Source organism: Heterodontus francisci, chromosome 26 (assembly GCF_036365525.1).
Source record: "Heterodontus francisci isolate sHetFra1 chromosome 26, sHetFra1.hap1, whole genome shotgun sequence".
In the NCBI taxonomy this organism is placed as follows: domain Eukaryota; kingdom Metazoa; phylum Chordata; class Chondrichthyes; order Heterodontiformes; family Heterodontidae; genus Heterodontus; species Heterodontus francisci.
Window position 1 is genome coordinate 47,114,738 of NC_090396.1, and position 17,417 is coordinate 47,132,154.

At 43.6% G+C, this 17,417-nt stretch overlaps 1 protein-coding gene across 3 annotated transcripts in view; it reads left to right on the forward strand.

The window, feature by feature from the left end:
• The first annotated feature begins 15,717 nt into the window (after nucleotides 1-15,717).
• ccdc57 (coiled-coil domain containing 57) overlaps nucleotides 15,718-17,417 on the forward strand; it is a 199,656-nt gene continuing 197,956 nt past the window's right edge. For all 3 annotated transcript variants that reach the window (XM_068058163.1, XM_068058165.1, XM_068058166.1), the window contains exon 1: nucleotides 15,718-16,188. The gene's annotated coding sequence lies outside the window, so the exon portion shown is untranslated. The remainder of the gene's footprint in view (nucleotides 16,189-17,417) is intronic.

The window sequence follows — 17,417 nt, forward strand, 5'->3', positions numbered from 1 at the left end:
AGCAAGCAGGTAAGGATCATGCACTTTAATAGGTTTCAGGCAGCCAGCAATAGCTCTGCAAGCTGCGTTGAGGACGGGATCCAACTTCTTGGCAGGGAAAGAGCATTCCCTGACTGGGCAGGCATATTCAGCTGCTGAGTAGCACAGGGCAAGGGCAGTTGTTCGTAATGTTTATGGGTCAGTTCCCCATTTAAAGTTGGCCAGCTTCTGTAAGATGTTGTTTCTGGTTGCCAGCTTTGCCTTTACTTTGATGACATGATCTTTGAAGCTTAGGGTGTAATTTAACATTCTTCTAATGTATACTGGTTTAAAGTTTTGTGCCAGTTTTCTCCCATATCGACGTATGTCAAGTTCATACTTTGCACCTCTATTCCTAAAATGAAAATAACTGATCTGTGTCTTTTCAGTGTTGGCCTGCAGATGATTAATCACATTGTAGTTGATTAGCTCAGTTAATGTATCGGTAAGGGACATCTCTACTATATTGAAGGATTAGTCCTGAGATGCTATGCACAGGTCATCAGCATAAAGGAAAGTAAAAGCAAAATACTGCGGATGCTGGAAATCTGAAACAAAAACAAGAAATGCTGGAGTCACTCAGCAGGTCTGGCAGCATCTGTGGAAAGAGAAGCAGAGTTAACGTTTCGGGTCAGTGACCCTTCAAAAAATAACATTGAACATTATAATCTTAATCTTTGGCCTCCTTATCTCGAGAGACAATGGATACGCGCCTGGAGGTGGTCAGTGGTGTGTGGAGCAGCGCCTGGAGTGGCTATAAAGGCCAATTCTAGAGTGACAGGCTCTTCCACAGGTGCTGCAGAGAAATTTGTTTGTCGGGGCTGTTGCACAGTTGGCTCTCCCCTTGCGCCTCTGTCTTTTTTCCTGCCAACTACTAAGTCTCTTCGACTCGCCACAATTTAGCCCTGTCTTTATGGCTGCCCGCCAGCTCTGGCGAATGCTGGCAACTGACTCCCATGACTTGTGATCAATGTCACACGATTTCATGTCGCGTTTGCAGACGTCTTTATAGCGGAGACATGGACGGCCGGTGGGTCTGATACCAGTGGCGAGCTCGCTGTACAATGTGTCTTTGGGGATCCTGCCATCTTCCATGCGGCTCACATGGCCAAGCCATCTCAAGCGCCGCTGACTCAGTAGTGTGTATAAGCTGGGGGTGTTGGCCGCTTCAAGGACTTCTGTGTTGGAGATATAGTCCTGCCACCTGATGCCAAGTATTCTCCGAAGGCAGCGAAGATGGAATGAATTGAGACGTCGCTCTTGGCTGGCATACGTTGTCCAGGCCTCGCTGCCGTAGAGCAAGGTACTGAGGACACAGGCCTGATACACTCGGACTTTAGTGTTCCGTGTCAGTGCGCCATTTTCCCACACTCTCTTGGCCAGTCTGGACATAGCAGGCCTTACCCATGCGCTTGTTGATTTCTGCATCTAGAGACAGGTTACTGGTGATAGTTGAGCCTAGGTAGGTGAACTCTTGAACCACTTCCAGAGCGTGGTCGCCAATATTGATGGATGGAGCATTTCTGACGTCCTGCCCCATGATGTTCGTTTTCTTGAGGCTGATGGTTAGGCCAAATTTATTGCAGGCAGCCGCAAACCTGTCGATGAGACTCTGCAGGCACTCTTCAGTGTGAGATGGGATGCTGAGACCAAGTGGGCCCACATCAGAGACGCCATCTATGAGTCAGCTTTGACCACCTACGGCAAAAGTGCGAAGAGAAATGCAGACTGGTTTCAATCTCATAATGAAGAGCTGGAACCTGTCATAGCCGCTAAGCGCATTGCACTGTTGAACTACAAGAAAGCCCCCAGCGATTTAACATCCGCAGCACTTAAAGCAGCCAGAAGTACTGCACAAAGAACAGCTAGGCGTTGCGCAAACGACCACTGGCAACACCTATGCAGTCATATTCAGCTGGCCTCAGACACCGGAAACATCAGAGGAATGTATGATGGCATGAAGAGAGCTCTTGGGCCAACCATCAAGAAGATCGCCCCCCTCAAATCTAAATCGGGGGACATAATCACTGACCAACGCAAACAGATGGACCGCTGGGTTGAGCACTACCTAGAACTGGACTCCAGGGAGAATGCTGTCACTGAGACTGCCCTCAATGCAGCCCAGCCTCTACCAGTCATGGATGAGCTGGACATACAGCCAACCAAATCGGAACTCAGTGATGCCATTGATTCTCTAGCCAGCGGAAAAGCCCCTGGGAAGGACAGCATTACCCCTGAAATAATCAAGAGTGCCAAGCCTGCTATACTCTCAGCACTACATGAACTGCTATGCCTGTGCTGGGACGAGGGAGCAGTACCCCAGGACATGCGCGATGCCAACATCATCACCCTCTATAAAAACAAAGGTGACCGCGGTGACTGCAACAACTACCGTGGGATCTCCCTGCTCAGCATAGTGGGGAAAGTCTTTGCTCGAGTCGCTCTGAACAGGCTCCAGAAGCTGGCCGAGCGCGTCTACCCTGAGGCACAGTGTGGCTTTCGTGCAGAGAGATCGACCATTGACATGCTGTTCTCCCTTCGTCAGATACAGGAGAAATGCCGTGAACAACAGATGCCCCTCTACATTGCTTTCATTGATCTCACCAAAGCCTTTGACCACGTCAGCAGACGTGGTCTCTTCAGACTACTAGAAAAGATCGGATGTCCACCAAAGCTACTAAGTATCATCACCTCATTCCATGACAATATGAAAGGCACAATTCAACATGGTGGCTCCTCATCAGAGCCCTTTCCTATCCTGAGTGGTGTGAAACAGGGCTGTGTTCTCGCACCCACACTTTTTGGGATTTTCTTCTCCCTGCTGCTTTCACATGCGTTCAAATCCTCTGAAGAAGGAATTTTCCTCCACACAAGATCAGGGGGCAGGTTGTTCAACCTTGCCCATCTAAGAGCGAAGTCCAAAATACGGAAAGTCCTCATCAGAGAACTCCTCTTTGCTGACGATGCTGCTTTAACATTTCTGTAACCTTATAGCCCAGCATATCCACCACTCTACCATTACCATTAAGTCGGGGGACCAACCCTGGTTCAATCAGGAGCAGCACCAGGCATACCTAAAAATGAGGTGTCAGTCTGGGGAAGCCAAAACACAGGATTACTTGCGTGCCAACAGTAGAAGCAGCATGCTATAGACAGGACTAAGCAATCCCACAGCCAATGGATCAGATCCAGTCGTGAATGGTGGTGGACAATTAAACAACTGACAGGAGGAGGATCCACAAACATTCTGACCCTCTATGATGGGGGAGTCCAGCACATCAGTGCAAAAGATAAGGTTGAAGCATTTGCAGCCAGATGTGCCAAGTGGATGATCCATCTCGGCCTCCTCCTGAGGTCCCCAGCATCACAGTCTTCAGCCAATCCGATTCACTCCATGTGATATCAAGAAATGGCTGAAGGCACTGGATACTGCAAAGGCTATGGGTCCTGACAACATTCAAGCAGTAGTATTGAAGACTTGTGCTCCAGAACTAGCCGCGCCCCTAGCAAAGCTGTTCCAGTACAGCTACAACACTGGCACCTACCTGGCAATGTGAAAAATTGCCCAGGTATGTTCTGTACACAAAAAGCAAGGCAAATCCAACCTGGTCAATTACCACCCTATCAGTCTACACCCGATCATCAGTAAAGTGACACAAGGTGTCATCAACAGTGCTATCAAGCAACACTTGCTCAACAATAACCTGTTCAGTGACGCTCTGTTTGTGTTCCACCAGGGCCACTCAGCTCCTGATCTCATTACAGCCTTGGTCCAAACATGGACAAAAGAGGTGAAATGAGACTAACTGCCCTTGACATCAAGGCAGCATTTGACTGAGTATAGCATCAAGGAGCCTTAGCAAAACTGAAGTCAATGGGAATCAGGGGGAAAATGCTCCGCTGGTTGGAGTCATACCTGGCACAAAGGAAGATGGCTGTGGTTGTTGGAGGTCAATCATCTCAATCCCAGGACATCACTGTAAGAGTTCCTCAGGGTAGTGTCCTAGGCCCAACCATCTTCAGCTGCTTCAACAATGACCTTCCCTCCATCATAAAGTCAGAAGTAGGGATGTTCGCTAATGATTGCACAATATTCAGCACTATTCGCGACTCCTCAGATACTGAGGCAGCCCATGTCCATATGCAGCAAGACCTGGACAACATCCAGGCATGGGCTGATAAGTGGAAAGTAACATTTGTGCCACAAAGGTGCCAGGCAATGACCATCTCAAACAAGAGAGAATCTAACCATCCCCCCTTGACGTTCAATGGCATTACCATCATTGAATCCCCCCCTATCAACATCTGTGGGGGGCGAGGTGGTGGGGGGGGGGGGGGGTCACCATGGACCAGAAACTGAACTGAAGTAGCCATATAAATACCGTGGCTACAAGAGCAGGTCAGAGGCTAGGAATCCTGCAGCGGGCAACTCACCTCCTGATTCCCCAAAGCATGTCCACCATTTACAAGGCACAAGTCAGGAGTCTGATGGAATACTCTTCACTTGCCTGGATGAGTGCAGCTCCAACAACACTCAAGAAGCTCAACACCATTCAGGACAAAGCAGACTGCTTAATTGGCACCCCATCCACCACCTTCAACGTTCGCTCCCTCCGCCACTGATGCACAGTGCCAGCAGTGTGTACCATCTACAAGATGCACTGCGGCAACTCCTTAGACAGCACCTTCCAAACCCGTGACCTCTACACCTAGAAGGACAAGGGCAACAAATGCATGGGAACACCACCACCTACAAGTTCCCCTCCAAGCCACACACCATCCTGACTTGGAACTATATCATTGTTCCTTCACTGTCACTGGGTCAAGATCCTGGAACTCCCTTCCGAACAGCACTGTTGGATACCTACACCCCAAGGACTGCAGCGGTTCAAGAAGGCAGCTCACCACCACCTTCTCAAGGGCAATCAGGGATGGGCAATAGATGCTGGCCAAGCCAACGACACCCACATCCCCCGAACAAATTTTTATAAAGTACCTTGCGCAAGTGAGTATAGAAATAGGAGGAAAAACCAGATGAATGCATGGTTGGAAAGATGGTGCAGGGGGGAGGGCTTTAAATTCTTGGGAAATTGGGGCTGCTTTTGTGGGAGATGGGACATATACAGGCCGGATAGGCTGTGCCTAAATAGAGCCGGAACTGAGTTCCTTGCAGGGAGATTTGCTAGTGATGTTGGGGAGGGTTTAAACTAACTTGGCAGGAGTGTGGGAACCAGGAGGTAATATGAGAGAGGAATTCCAAGGTGTACAGAATACTGGGAGAGATAGATATCACTACAGTAGGGAATAGTAAGTTATTAGATGGGGTCAGAGTAAGGGAGAAAGTAATAAAGTCTAAATCAGGGTTACTTTCATGTATGTGAATGCACGGAGTGTGGTAAATAGGATTGGTGAGTTACAGGCACAGATTGCCATGTAGAAATATGATGTTGTAGCTATAACAGAAACCTGGCTCAAAGAAGGGCAGGACTGGGTATTAAATATTCCTGGATACAAGGTGTTCAGGAAAGATAGGAAAGGTGGAGGGGTGGCAGTATTGGTTAAGGACAGCATTGCAATGCTGGAGAGGATGTCCCAGAGGGGTTGAGGACAGAATCTATTTGGCTAGAGCTAAGGAACAAAAAAGGTGCAATTACATTGCTAGGTGTAGTCTATAGGCCACCAACTAGTGGGAAGATGCAGAAGAACAAATCTGGAAGGAAATTACATGGAGGTGCAAGAATTATAGAGTAGTTATAATGGAGGACTTTAATTATCCGAATATAGATTGGGATAGTAGTAGTGTAAAGGGCAGAGAAGGGCAAGTGTTCCTAGAGTGCGTTCAGGAAAATTTTATGCAGCAGTATGTTTCCAGTCCAACGAGAAAGGAGGCACTGCTGGACCTTGTTCTTGGGAATGAGGTGGGCCAAGTGGATCAAGTGTCAGTAGGAGAACATTTAGGGGACAAAGAACAATCCAGAGTAAGAATAATTAACTGGGGGAAAACAAACTTCAACGGGATCTGAGCCAGGTAAATTGGAATCAAAGGTTGACAGAAAAAATGGAACCTGAACAATGGGCTACCTTCAAAGAAGAGACTGTTTGGGCACAATCAAGGTATATTCCCACAAAAGTTAAGGGTGGGGCAAACAAACCCAAAGCTCCCTGAATGGTGAAAGAATTAGAGATTAATGTACAGATGAAGAAATGTTATGACAGATGTCAGGTGGATAATACAGCAGAGAATCAGGCTGAATATAGAAGGTTCAGAGGGGAAGTGAAAAAGCTAATAAGAGAACCAAAGAGAAAGTATGAAAAGAGACTGGCAGCTAACATAGCAGGGGATCACAAAGTCTTCTATATGCATATAAAGAGTAAAAGGGTGGTAAAAGGAGGAGTGGGGTCTAATAGAGGCCAAAAAGGGCATTTATGTATGGAGGCAGGAGGTACAGCTGAGGTATTAAATGAATATTTTGCATCTGTCTTTACCAAGGAAGAAGATGCTACCCAGGTCATGGTGAAAGAGGAGGTAATTACTACACTATAAGGATTTAAAATTGATAAGGAAGAGATGTTGGTTAGGCTGTCTGTACTTAAAGTTGATAAGGCACCAAGACCGGACAAATTGCAACCAAGAACACTGAGGGAACTAGGAGTGGAAATTGCAGAGGCACTGGCCATAATTTTCCAATTTTCCTTAGACTTAGGGGTGGGGAATGGAGAATAGCAAATGTTATACCCTTGTTGAAAAAAGGGTGTAAAGATAAGCCCAGCAACTACAGACCAGTCAGTTTAACTTTGGTGGTGGGGAAGCTTCTAGAAACAATAATTTGGGACAAAATTAATAGTCACTTGGACAAATGTGGGTTAATTAATAAAGCCAGCATGGATTTGTTAAGGGAAATCATGTTTAACTAATTTGCTGGAGTTTTTTGAACAGGTAACAGAGAGGGTTTATGGCGGTAATGCTGTTGATGTGGTGTACATAGACCTCCAAAAGGCATTTAATACAGTACCGCACCGCAGATTTGTGAGCAGATTTACAGCTCATGGAATAAAAGGGGCAATAGCAACATGGATTCAAAATTGTGTTATGAAAGTGATTCCATTTTTAAAATATTTTTTGAGGACTCCTGTTTTAGAATTGTGGAAATGGATTCATTTGGTAGACTAAAGTGATTTCATAGATGCTGGACTTTGGTTTTTTTTTTTAAAAATAAGGTCACCAGAAGGACTTGGGGATATCTGTTTAAAAACAACCCTTACTGGATGTCACATGTCTTAAGCTAAATAGACAACAGGAACCTTGGTGACTAGGGGGAGTTGCTTACAGAGTAGTGACATGTCAAGATTTGTGGTTGTCAAGAGTTGGTTTTGTTTTGGATTGTTTTGAGTCAGCTGGGAATCCTGTGTGTGACAGCTCAAACCCCTGATGTTGCATTTCTCCTGGCAAGCCTGCCAGACTAATCCTCGACATCGCCTGAAGATAACTGCTCCAAAAAGTTCCCAGTGACAACCATCTATGTGTATTTGGAACAGTAGAATAAAGGGACAACTGGTATAATTCCATATCTTCCCCTTTTCCTTCAAGAATTAACAAATATTTGGCTAAAGTTTTTTTTGTCTTTTTTTGCAAAGAGATCTGTACAGAGGAAACTTCTTTATTTTTTTCTTCAACCGGTATGTGTGTGTGTTGGGCTAATTTAAGGGAACTTTCATATTTCAATCTGTGTGTTAATGCTTTGCATCTTTATTGAAAAAGTCTTGTTTTATAGTAAATTAATAATTTTGTTGTTTATTAAAGAAACCTGGTTGATGAATTTTATTCTGAAAAAATAGAGTATATAATTGGTTGTACCAGTAACTGGGTAAACATTTAAATATTTGTTGTGACCAGTGGAGAAGTGGAACTAGAGAAAGACAGTGCACTCCTTCCGCCTCGGTTGTAGCAATTGGCCGAGTGATGGGAAACAGAGAGTAGTGGTTAATGGATGTTTTTTGGACTGGAGGGAGGTTTGTATTGGAATTCCCCAAGGGTCAATGTTGGGACCCTTGCTCTTCCTGATGTATATTAATGACCTAGACCTTGGTGTACAGGGCACAATTTCAAAATTTGCGGATGATACGAAACTTGGAAGCACTATGAACTGTGAAGAGGATAGTGTAGAACCTCAAAAGGACATAGACAAGTTGGTGGAATGGGCAGACAATTAGTAGATGAAGGTGAATGCGGAGAAGTGTAAAGTGATTCATTTTGGTAGGAAGAACACAGAGATACAATATAAAATAAAAAGGGTACAGTTCTAAAGGGGGTGCAGGAGCAGAGGGACCTGGGTATATATGTGCATAAATCATTGAAGGTGGCAGGACAGGTTGAGAGCAGTTAATAAAGCATACAGTATCATAGGCTTTATTAATAGGGGCATGGAATACAAAAGCTAGGAGCTTATGTTAAACTTGTATAAAACACTGGTTCAGCCTCAGCTGGAATATTGTGTCCAGTTCTGGGCTTTAGGAAGGATGTGAAGGCATTAGAGAGACTGCAGAAAAGATTCATGGGAATGGTTCCAAGGATGAGGAACTTCAGTTATGAAGATAGATGGGAGAAGTTGGGACTGTTTTCCTTGGATAAGAGAAGGCTGAGAGGTGATTTGATAGAGATATTCAAAATCATGAGGGGTTGGGAAAAACTGTTCCCACTTGTTAAAGGATCGAAAACGAGAGGGCACCAATTTAAGGTAATTGGCAAAAGAAGCAAAGACAATGTAAGGAAAAACTTTTTCACGCAGCGTATGGTTAGGTTCTGGAATGCACTACCAGAGAGTGTGGTGGAGGCAGGTTCAATTGAGGCATTCAAAAGGGAATTAGAAGGTTATCTGTTAAGGAAGAATGTGCAGGATTATGGGAAGTAAGCGGGGGAATGGCACAAAGTGAATTGTTCATTTGGAGACCCGGTGTGGCCACAATGGGCCACATGACCTCCTTCTGTGCTGTAACAATTCTGTGATTTTTATTCTGGTCTTCCCAGTGAAATAGGAATGGGATAGCAGAAATATATACGGTGACACTAAAATATACTGTCTGTGCATACTGCTATACTAACTATTGGGGGTTTCATTGAACCAGTGTCTTAGGATGCCAAGATTTACAGGGAGAGAGTGACGTGGCTGATCTATCTCCTACAAAAAGCCTCCAGGCAATATTTGCAGCCCAGACAACTGGCCAATTGCCATCAAGGTTGCTGTGGCCCTCAATGTTTATGCTTTCCAGATTCTTTCAGGCTACAGCTGGGAACAGTAATCCTCCAGTTTGCTGCATGGTGAAGCAAGGAGATGACTTATGGCTTATTTGCCAGACCCAACACCTTCATTTGCCACTGAGCAGCAGTATCATGATAATGCTACACAATTCTATTGTACAGCTGGCTTTGCCTGAGTGTAGGGGGTGATCATTTGTACCCATTTTACCACATAGCCATCAGGGTCTATGCCTATAATGCTATTGGCTAAATGGACAGGAAGGAGTTTTACTCTCTCTCTGTCCAACTGATCTGTGATTACCAGAACAGATAATGCTGACAATGTCTGGTTTCCCAGCAGTTCTCATGATGCACCTATTTTATTTTATCAATCCTCTTGCCAATTTTATTTGAAGGGGAAGATAGAGTGGATCCCAAAAGACCCTGGCAGCCAATGGACTGAGCATGAATATATTCTCTGGCATTTAGAAGAACGACAGGCAATCTCATTGAAACATACAATCTTCTGAAGGGGCTGGATAGGGTAGACACTGCAAGTCTGGGCTGAATTTTACCAGCCCCTCGATGCCGCAGGTCGCGGTGTGGGGCCATTAGAATTCTGCAGGGATCGGCCCGCCTCGACCCATGACGTCGAGAAGGGCCCGCCGCATATTACCGACTGCGGGGGTACCTCGGTGCGGCTCCCCTGCCGCCTGGTGGCGGGGCCTTCATCTAAATATGCAGATTAACATTAATCAGATGCAACTAAACTTAACTGCAGGCAGAGGCCATCCCATGCTGATTTTACAGATTTTACAGATTGTACGGAGGCAAGAACCTGTTGGGGAGGGGGAAGAAATAAAATTTTCAGGGCGGAGGTGGGAGCAAAAAAACGAACGCTACTGGGCGAGGTGATGGTGGGAAGGGGTTGAAGGTTAAAGGAAATAAAGTTCGGGGAGGGAAAGGTTGTTATGGAAACTTTAATGTTTTTCGGGGGTTGTGGACTCTGATTATACACTGAGGGGGTGGGAGAGGGGATTTGAAGTGTGCATAACATTTTTATCACAAATGTTTCAAATCTTGCCACTTTAACCATTGTAATTTAAGTGAAGGGCTTGAGGCCCTTTAAAGATGGCGCCAGATGCCTTTGCTGGGGATGCGGCGGCTGCCCCACCTACATCATTAGGGGTGACTGCTCCGCCCCCCTCGATTTAAATCAGCCCCGCATGTAATATCATGGGGCTCAGGGACAGCGCATCCGTGCAGGATGCATGCCATCATTACTACACTATAAGGATTTCTATTTCCTTATACTAGGCAACATCCTAGTCAATCTGCTTTGTACTCGCTGACACCTCAGCATCCTTCATATAGTGTGGCGCCCAAATCAGTACAGGTATTCCAAATACGGTCTTACTAAGGTTTATATAAAGTCAATATTATTTATTCTGTAGTTTATAACTCTTGCTATAAAACCCAGTACTTCATTAGCTTTTTTATGTCCTTATGCACTTGAGGCAGTGTCTTAATGTCTTCTGTACTTGAAGATACAAATCTTTCAGTTCTTCCACATCACCTAGCTTTCTCCCATTAAAAATATAATTATTTTACCAAATTATTTCACCTCACACTCAGCATGGGAAATTCTATATGCCATTTTTTTTGACCATTCCACAATCTTATCAATAATCCTCTTGCAGTTTCCTTTGATCCTCAGAATTACTTACTATGCCATCTATTTTAGTATTGTTCACAAATGTGAACATTTCCTCTAGCCACACTGGAACTGAGTGCTCAGATGTACACCTGACTGAGTCACTTCTGACTTGTCCTTCTCTCATTGTCAGAAAACACTTGGTTTCCATTTGGCTCTTCCTTCACAATATAATTACCATAAAGAACTCACAATGTGGGGAAATCTAGGCTGCTGACCCACATCTCACCATTCTATGAACTACTCTATCATTATTTCACAAAGAAGATGGCATTATACTGTTACACTATGTTAAAACCATTAAAAACTATAAGGAACGGGGCAGGAAATTCCAATTGTTACCCAGCTTAGAATGTGTTATTTCCCAGCTCTGATCAGACAAATAACAAAGCAGCTTAATAATTTCCAGATGACTTTAGTGTTTCTCCCTGCATTGCCAGTCTTTCAGCATTTTTTTATATGCTTTTATTTTGCTGGATCCATTCCTTATGACAAGTGCCAGTTCTCCCTAATTCTTTGTCTGCACCAATCGTTTAATTTATTACTTTTTAAAGTCAATTGCCAATGATTAAACATTTGAGTAACATTTTTATCAAGTGAAATATCAATTTAGGTAATTTAAAAAGTCAATTTACTATTCTGTGTGTTCTAACACTAAAAGGGAAATTCCTGGCTTGATTTCCCACTTTCTATAATTCTGTCCTCTTCTCTGCAAGCCACTGAATTATGCTGGGGTACAATTTCACAGGCGCTCTCGAGTACTTTGCTAAGTTGACATTCTTCATGTGTGAGTCAAGACAGTGAGTTCTGGCAGCCTATTTGATCAGAGGGAGACCTTCCAGCTAAACTCAACCCTGTCTTCACTCAATATCCAAACATGCATTCATTCCAGCAAGGAATACTGGCTATTGACCAAGATTTGGGAACACTGTCTGATTTCCCCTTCTCTAGTTCAGTCTTGTCCAATAGAAATCACTGACTAGCCACAGGTGTGGCTACAGTGACAATGACCATGCGTTAATTTCAAGAAAAATGACTTACATCCTATAATATAATACAGATACTTCATATGTGTATCTTTACTTAACAAACATCTATGACCATTCAGTGACCAAGAAAATAAAATAGACTCAATGACCAAAAATATTCAAACACTCTGCTTTTCGTCTTAACGTTTTACCATATAAAACGAATAAAAACTGTTAAAGCTCAAATGCATATGCTGTGTAAATGAGTATTAAGATCACATGCCTAATGTTTGCCTATAACTCATTATTTACTAATTGTTGGCATCTTTCCATCTACAAAAGATGATGAACATGCAGCAAACAATCCATTTAGGTGTGGTGTCTTCTCTTGGTGCACCTTTGCTATCCTTGAGACAGGTTCTACCACAAGTGCTGCAGTGAAGCTGCCAAATGACGCTGTTATTGTTTTCAGAGTTGGTGCTTGTTGCCAAGTTGCTGTAGCCACTGGGTGTCTTGGAAGTGTAAGCATCCTTGAAGCAGACATTTGGTTGCCCCACTGGTCATCTGGCTCCGGCTACCTCACCATTCAAGAGGTCCTCTGGAATGTGACCAGCTTCCAGCCTGCGGACGTGTCCAATCTACCAAAGCCGCCTCTGTTTGGTTAGTGCTGACACACTTAGAAGCTCTGCCTTTGAGAGGACTGCCACATTTGTGATTTTGTCCTGCCAGGATATACCCATAATGCACTGCAGACAATGAAGATGGACATTATTGAGCTTCTTTTCCCGGTAGCTGTAAGTCTCCCTTATCTGTAATGCTGTAATGCTGAGAACACAGGCCTTATAAACCATCAGCTTGGCTCCTAACGGTCAGCTTGGTGTTATCCCATGCGCATTTCACAAGTTGGCCAAAGGTGGTAGCTGCTTTCCCTATCGAGCTCTGCATCAAGGGACAGATTGTCTCTCACCATGGACCCAAAAAAGCAGAATTTGCTAACTACTTCCAGTGGGGTGTTATTTAGTGTGCTCAGGGGCAGAGATAAAACACTTTTTCCCATGATCACAGTTTTCTAGATGCTTATAGTCAAGGAGAACAAGTTACAGGTATGGGAGAGACAGTCCATGAGTCTTTGTAGCTGAGTTTCCATGTGAGTGACTAGCGCAACATCATCAGCGTAGAGGAGTTCTCTGATCAGGATGTGATGTGTTTTTGTCTTCGTTTTCAGCCTTGATAGATTGTAGAGCTTGCTCTGTGACCTAAGGTGCAAGAAGACTCCTTCCATATTTGCAGGGAAGGCAAAGTTCAGGAGCATGAAGAAGAAGATGCTAAACAGAGTGACGACTAGGTTTCACTCCTAAAATGTCAGAAGTAGAGCCATCAAACTGTACAGAGCAGTGCATAAAATCATGGAAGGAGTGGATGAGACTGAGGAGTTTTGGTGGACAGCCAATTTTCCCCAAAATCTTGTACAGCCTTGCTCTGCAGACAGTGTTGAAAACCTTAGTGAGAGCTATGAAAGTAAGGTAAAGGGGTATACTCTGTTCCTCACACCTCTCTAGTGGCTGGTGTATGGAGAGGATCATGTCCACAGTAGATCTGCATCTAGATGGGTGTCTCACTCCTTGGTGTCAGAGGGTAGGCCTTAAAAAAAACCCCATTTACGTGCAGATTGAGTGTACCTCAAAGCAGTGCGGTTTCCATGCTGGCAGATCTACTGTGGACGTGATCTTCTCCATATGCCACATTATTTACTGATAAGAAATGTAATTAGCCACATATGGATTCCCATTTAGCCACATTTGGTAGTGGCTAACGTATTGGACAACACTGTTCTAGTTCAGAGACACTGAAGCTAACTGTGGCACTCTGACCCATGTGAGATCAACTAACTCAACACCAATTGGGAACAAAATCAGGGATCTTCTATTTGTATGGCTTAGGTACACACACTTCCTTTACCAAATGAGTTGGGGAAACTTTTTTTAATGTTATATATAAAATAAAGTCACAAAATAAAATGTTACTGACAAAGAAACAATAGCCCTTGTAAAAATTCAACAATCTTGTGTCTTCCACAACCTCAGGATGCCCCTAAGGGCTTGACATTAAATATACTTTGAAAGTGTAATCACTGTTGTGGTGTATGAGCTGTGGCAGTAAGGTCCCACAAACACCAATGAGATGTTGAGTAGATAATCTTTTTTTCACAATGTTAGCCAGATAAACTCCCCATATCTTCTCTGAATAGTGCCATGGGATCTTTTACGTCTTCTACATCTACTGAGAAGGCAGATTGGACCTGAGACAGTTTAATGTCTCATCCAAAAGACATCACCAGCAACCTTCTAACTCGAAGATGAGAATGCTGTCACTGAGTCAAGGCCTATTATCTTTTCCTTTTTATTACTTTTATCACACAACTGATATTTTTCCACCTCTGGAACATGCCTGCTGTTGCAAATACAAACATGCAAAAGCAAAATACTACAGATGCTGGAAATCTAATATAAAAACAGAAAGTGCTGAAAATACTCAGAAAAACAGTTAAGGTTTCAGGTTGATAACCTTTCATCAGAATTTACAAACGTGTGCATTTATTTCTTTCTATCTGTAAATTATGATGTGTTATGCTTCAGGCGATGATTTTTTAATCGTGTTAAGCAATATGAATATGAAGGTTGATGTGGATGACGCCCGTTGCAGGACACAGTGCCCTTGCCTTATTAATAATCTCATCCTTCCTAGATGTGGACCTCATCCTAATTTTTCTGTATTTATTTCTCACTCACTGAATGCAAGTTCTTTTCTTACTAAAACCATCCTACTTCTCATTACAACGTTTTGTGTGTCCATCGGTGTTTCAGTTTGTTCTTCTCGTCTGATATATTGATTCATTTCTCTAGTTTTAAGTTTGCTTTTGCATTGCCTACGCCTAGTATGTATTTCCCGTATTGCTCGCCTGCCAGTTCATTCTTACTTCATTTCTGCCTCCCTCTCTTTCTGAAACAGAAATGACGTTGCAGTGTATTACGTGCGTTTTAGAAAACTGAATAGAAGGAAATACCCTATTGCTGTGGATGAATTTGCATTTTCCTATTATAGTAAAATAAATTTCACTGCACTGTGACTCAGTGTAAAAGTATACACCAATCCACCCTCCCTTTCCCCTTTCCATGACTCAATCAAGTAATTTCGCAATGAAAACCAGTTAAAACCGGATAAGCTCTTTATTGCGGCGGGGTTTTTTTTTTGTTATTTCGTACTTGTGAAATGAAATATTAAACATAGGGCTTCAGAAAATACATATATTCATCTCATCGAGGTTCTCATTAAAGTAGTGTCGAGTGGGTGACAAGTACATTCTGTTTCACACATATATTCACAAAGTAAGAGATAATATCCTAATTTGAGAAGAGATTCGTGCTGCAGACTACCCCGGACGAATGCAAATAAACTGATGCTTGTTTCTCACGCATTCTTCACTAAAATATTTCTGGAACGGCCGCTTACAACCAAGGGTTCATTGTCGGGAAATCTGGACCCAAAACAAAACGTGTAATTGCATGAAGCGCCTATTCAGGAGCAGGACATTGTTTTTATTTTGGATCCTCCATCGCGCGTCTTTGTTGTTGCCGGGACTGGGATCACATTGTGGATACGTGCGGATCGGCAGCTCTCTCAGTGGTTCAATAGAAACCGTCTGAGCACAGGGGAGGGGCGAGAGAGAGAGCTTCAGCTTCACTCCTCCCCTTGCAACCTGCCCTCCCTTTGCCGGCTCCATAATGGTGGAGATGTGATATTGTTAAAATCCAGCATCTCAGATGCTCCTAAAGCCTCTGGACTGATCACCAGGCAGAAAAAAAAAATGAATAAAACGCATTTTCACTGAGTGAATCATTATGGAAGATGATCAATGAGAAGAGAAAAGGGGCGGGAGCGGATCCTCCCGGCACTCTTACTATTTATTTGCAGTAATAAAAAAAAAACTTACAAAGAAAACCAGAACATTGCCGGTATCACAAATCCTCCTCCCGTCTGGGGGTGGGGAATCGCGGTTACTCCAGACCCGGAGGGAATTGACGGCGACACTACAGCGCGTCACCATGGCAATAAGAAAGCAGCGGCCTATTTGAACGGGCTTCATTTCAATTTGCGGCCAAGGAGAGACAGGGACGGACAAAAGCAAAACAGTTCAAGTATTGTACAGTACAGCACAGCACGGCAGGGTGGGCAAGCGAGAGAGAGAGAGAGAGGTGAGTTCTCAGAATGAGCTAAGGCGATAAAACGAAGTTTTAGTGGTAGTTCAGGTGGAGTCGATGCAGCTTCTGAATTAACAAACTGGCACCAGAGCCTCACCTTCCCATTGACGTGAGGAGTTCTCCTGATCCTCAATAGCACTGCAGCTTAAGGTGCAAGCTGTTTATTTTTATTTCCGTCTGTTTACAGATTTTATTCAGCAACAGTCTCGAAACACTTTTGTTGTAAGGAGGAAGATCAGTTTCTGTTTATTCCCCTGAAGACATGTTGACTGTTGGTTGTGACAGTTGTGTGCTCATTGATATCCCAGCAGCACGAATAAGGAGGCCAGGATAAAGTGACTGCATCCCAACAGTTACCAATTTCAAAGTCTGCATGCATTCATAAATTTTTTAATTTGATCTGCGTGATCTTTAACTGACCGTTTCTACAGCTTGGTTAAATTCATAATTGTTCCATAAGAGTATCAGGGATTAACAGTTCACCAGTCACAGCCTCGATTTTAAAAACTAACCACTAGAATTTTGCAAATAATCAAAATAATTACACTCCACAGAATTTTTTTTAAAAAACAAAGATGAATGCAGTATATGTGTGCTGTGTGCACTCAAGGCAAAAAAGTTGAAAGAATGTTGTAGGAACATAGGAAATAGGAGTAGGCTGTCTGGCCCCTTAAGCTTGCTTGCTCCACCATTCAACCAGATCATGGTTGATCTACCTCACTGTCATTTTCCTGCACTATCCTCATATCCCTTGATATCTTTAATATCTAGAAATCTATTGATCGTTACACCTCTGGGGTAAAGAATTCCTCACATTCACCACCCTCTGAGTGAAGAAATTCCTCCTCATCTCTGTCCTAAATGGCCTACCTCTTATTCTGAGCCTGCGTCCCCTGGTTCTAGAACCCCCCCCTCCTCACCCCAGCCAGGGAAAACATCCTTCCTGCATTAACCTTGTTCAGCCCTGTAAGAATTTTGTATGCTTCAATGAGATTCTTCTAAATGCTAGAGAATACAGGCCCAGTCTCCTCCTAGGACAATCCCACCATTCAAGGAATTAGTCTGGTGACATTCACTGCACTCACTCTATGGCAAATACATCCTTACTTGGGTATCGGCAGGAAAATACAGAGGAGGGACACTTAATAAAACAACTAACTGAGAGGAGAAACTACTGAAGGACACAATTAGGATAATACAACTAAATGCATAGTTTAAGCATT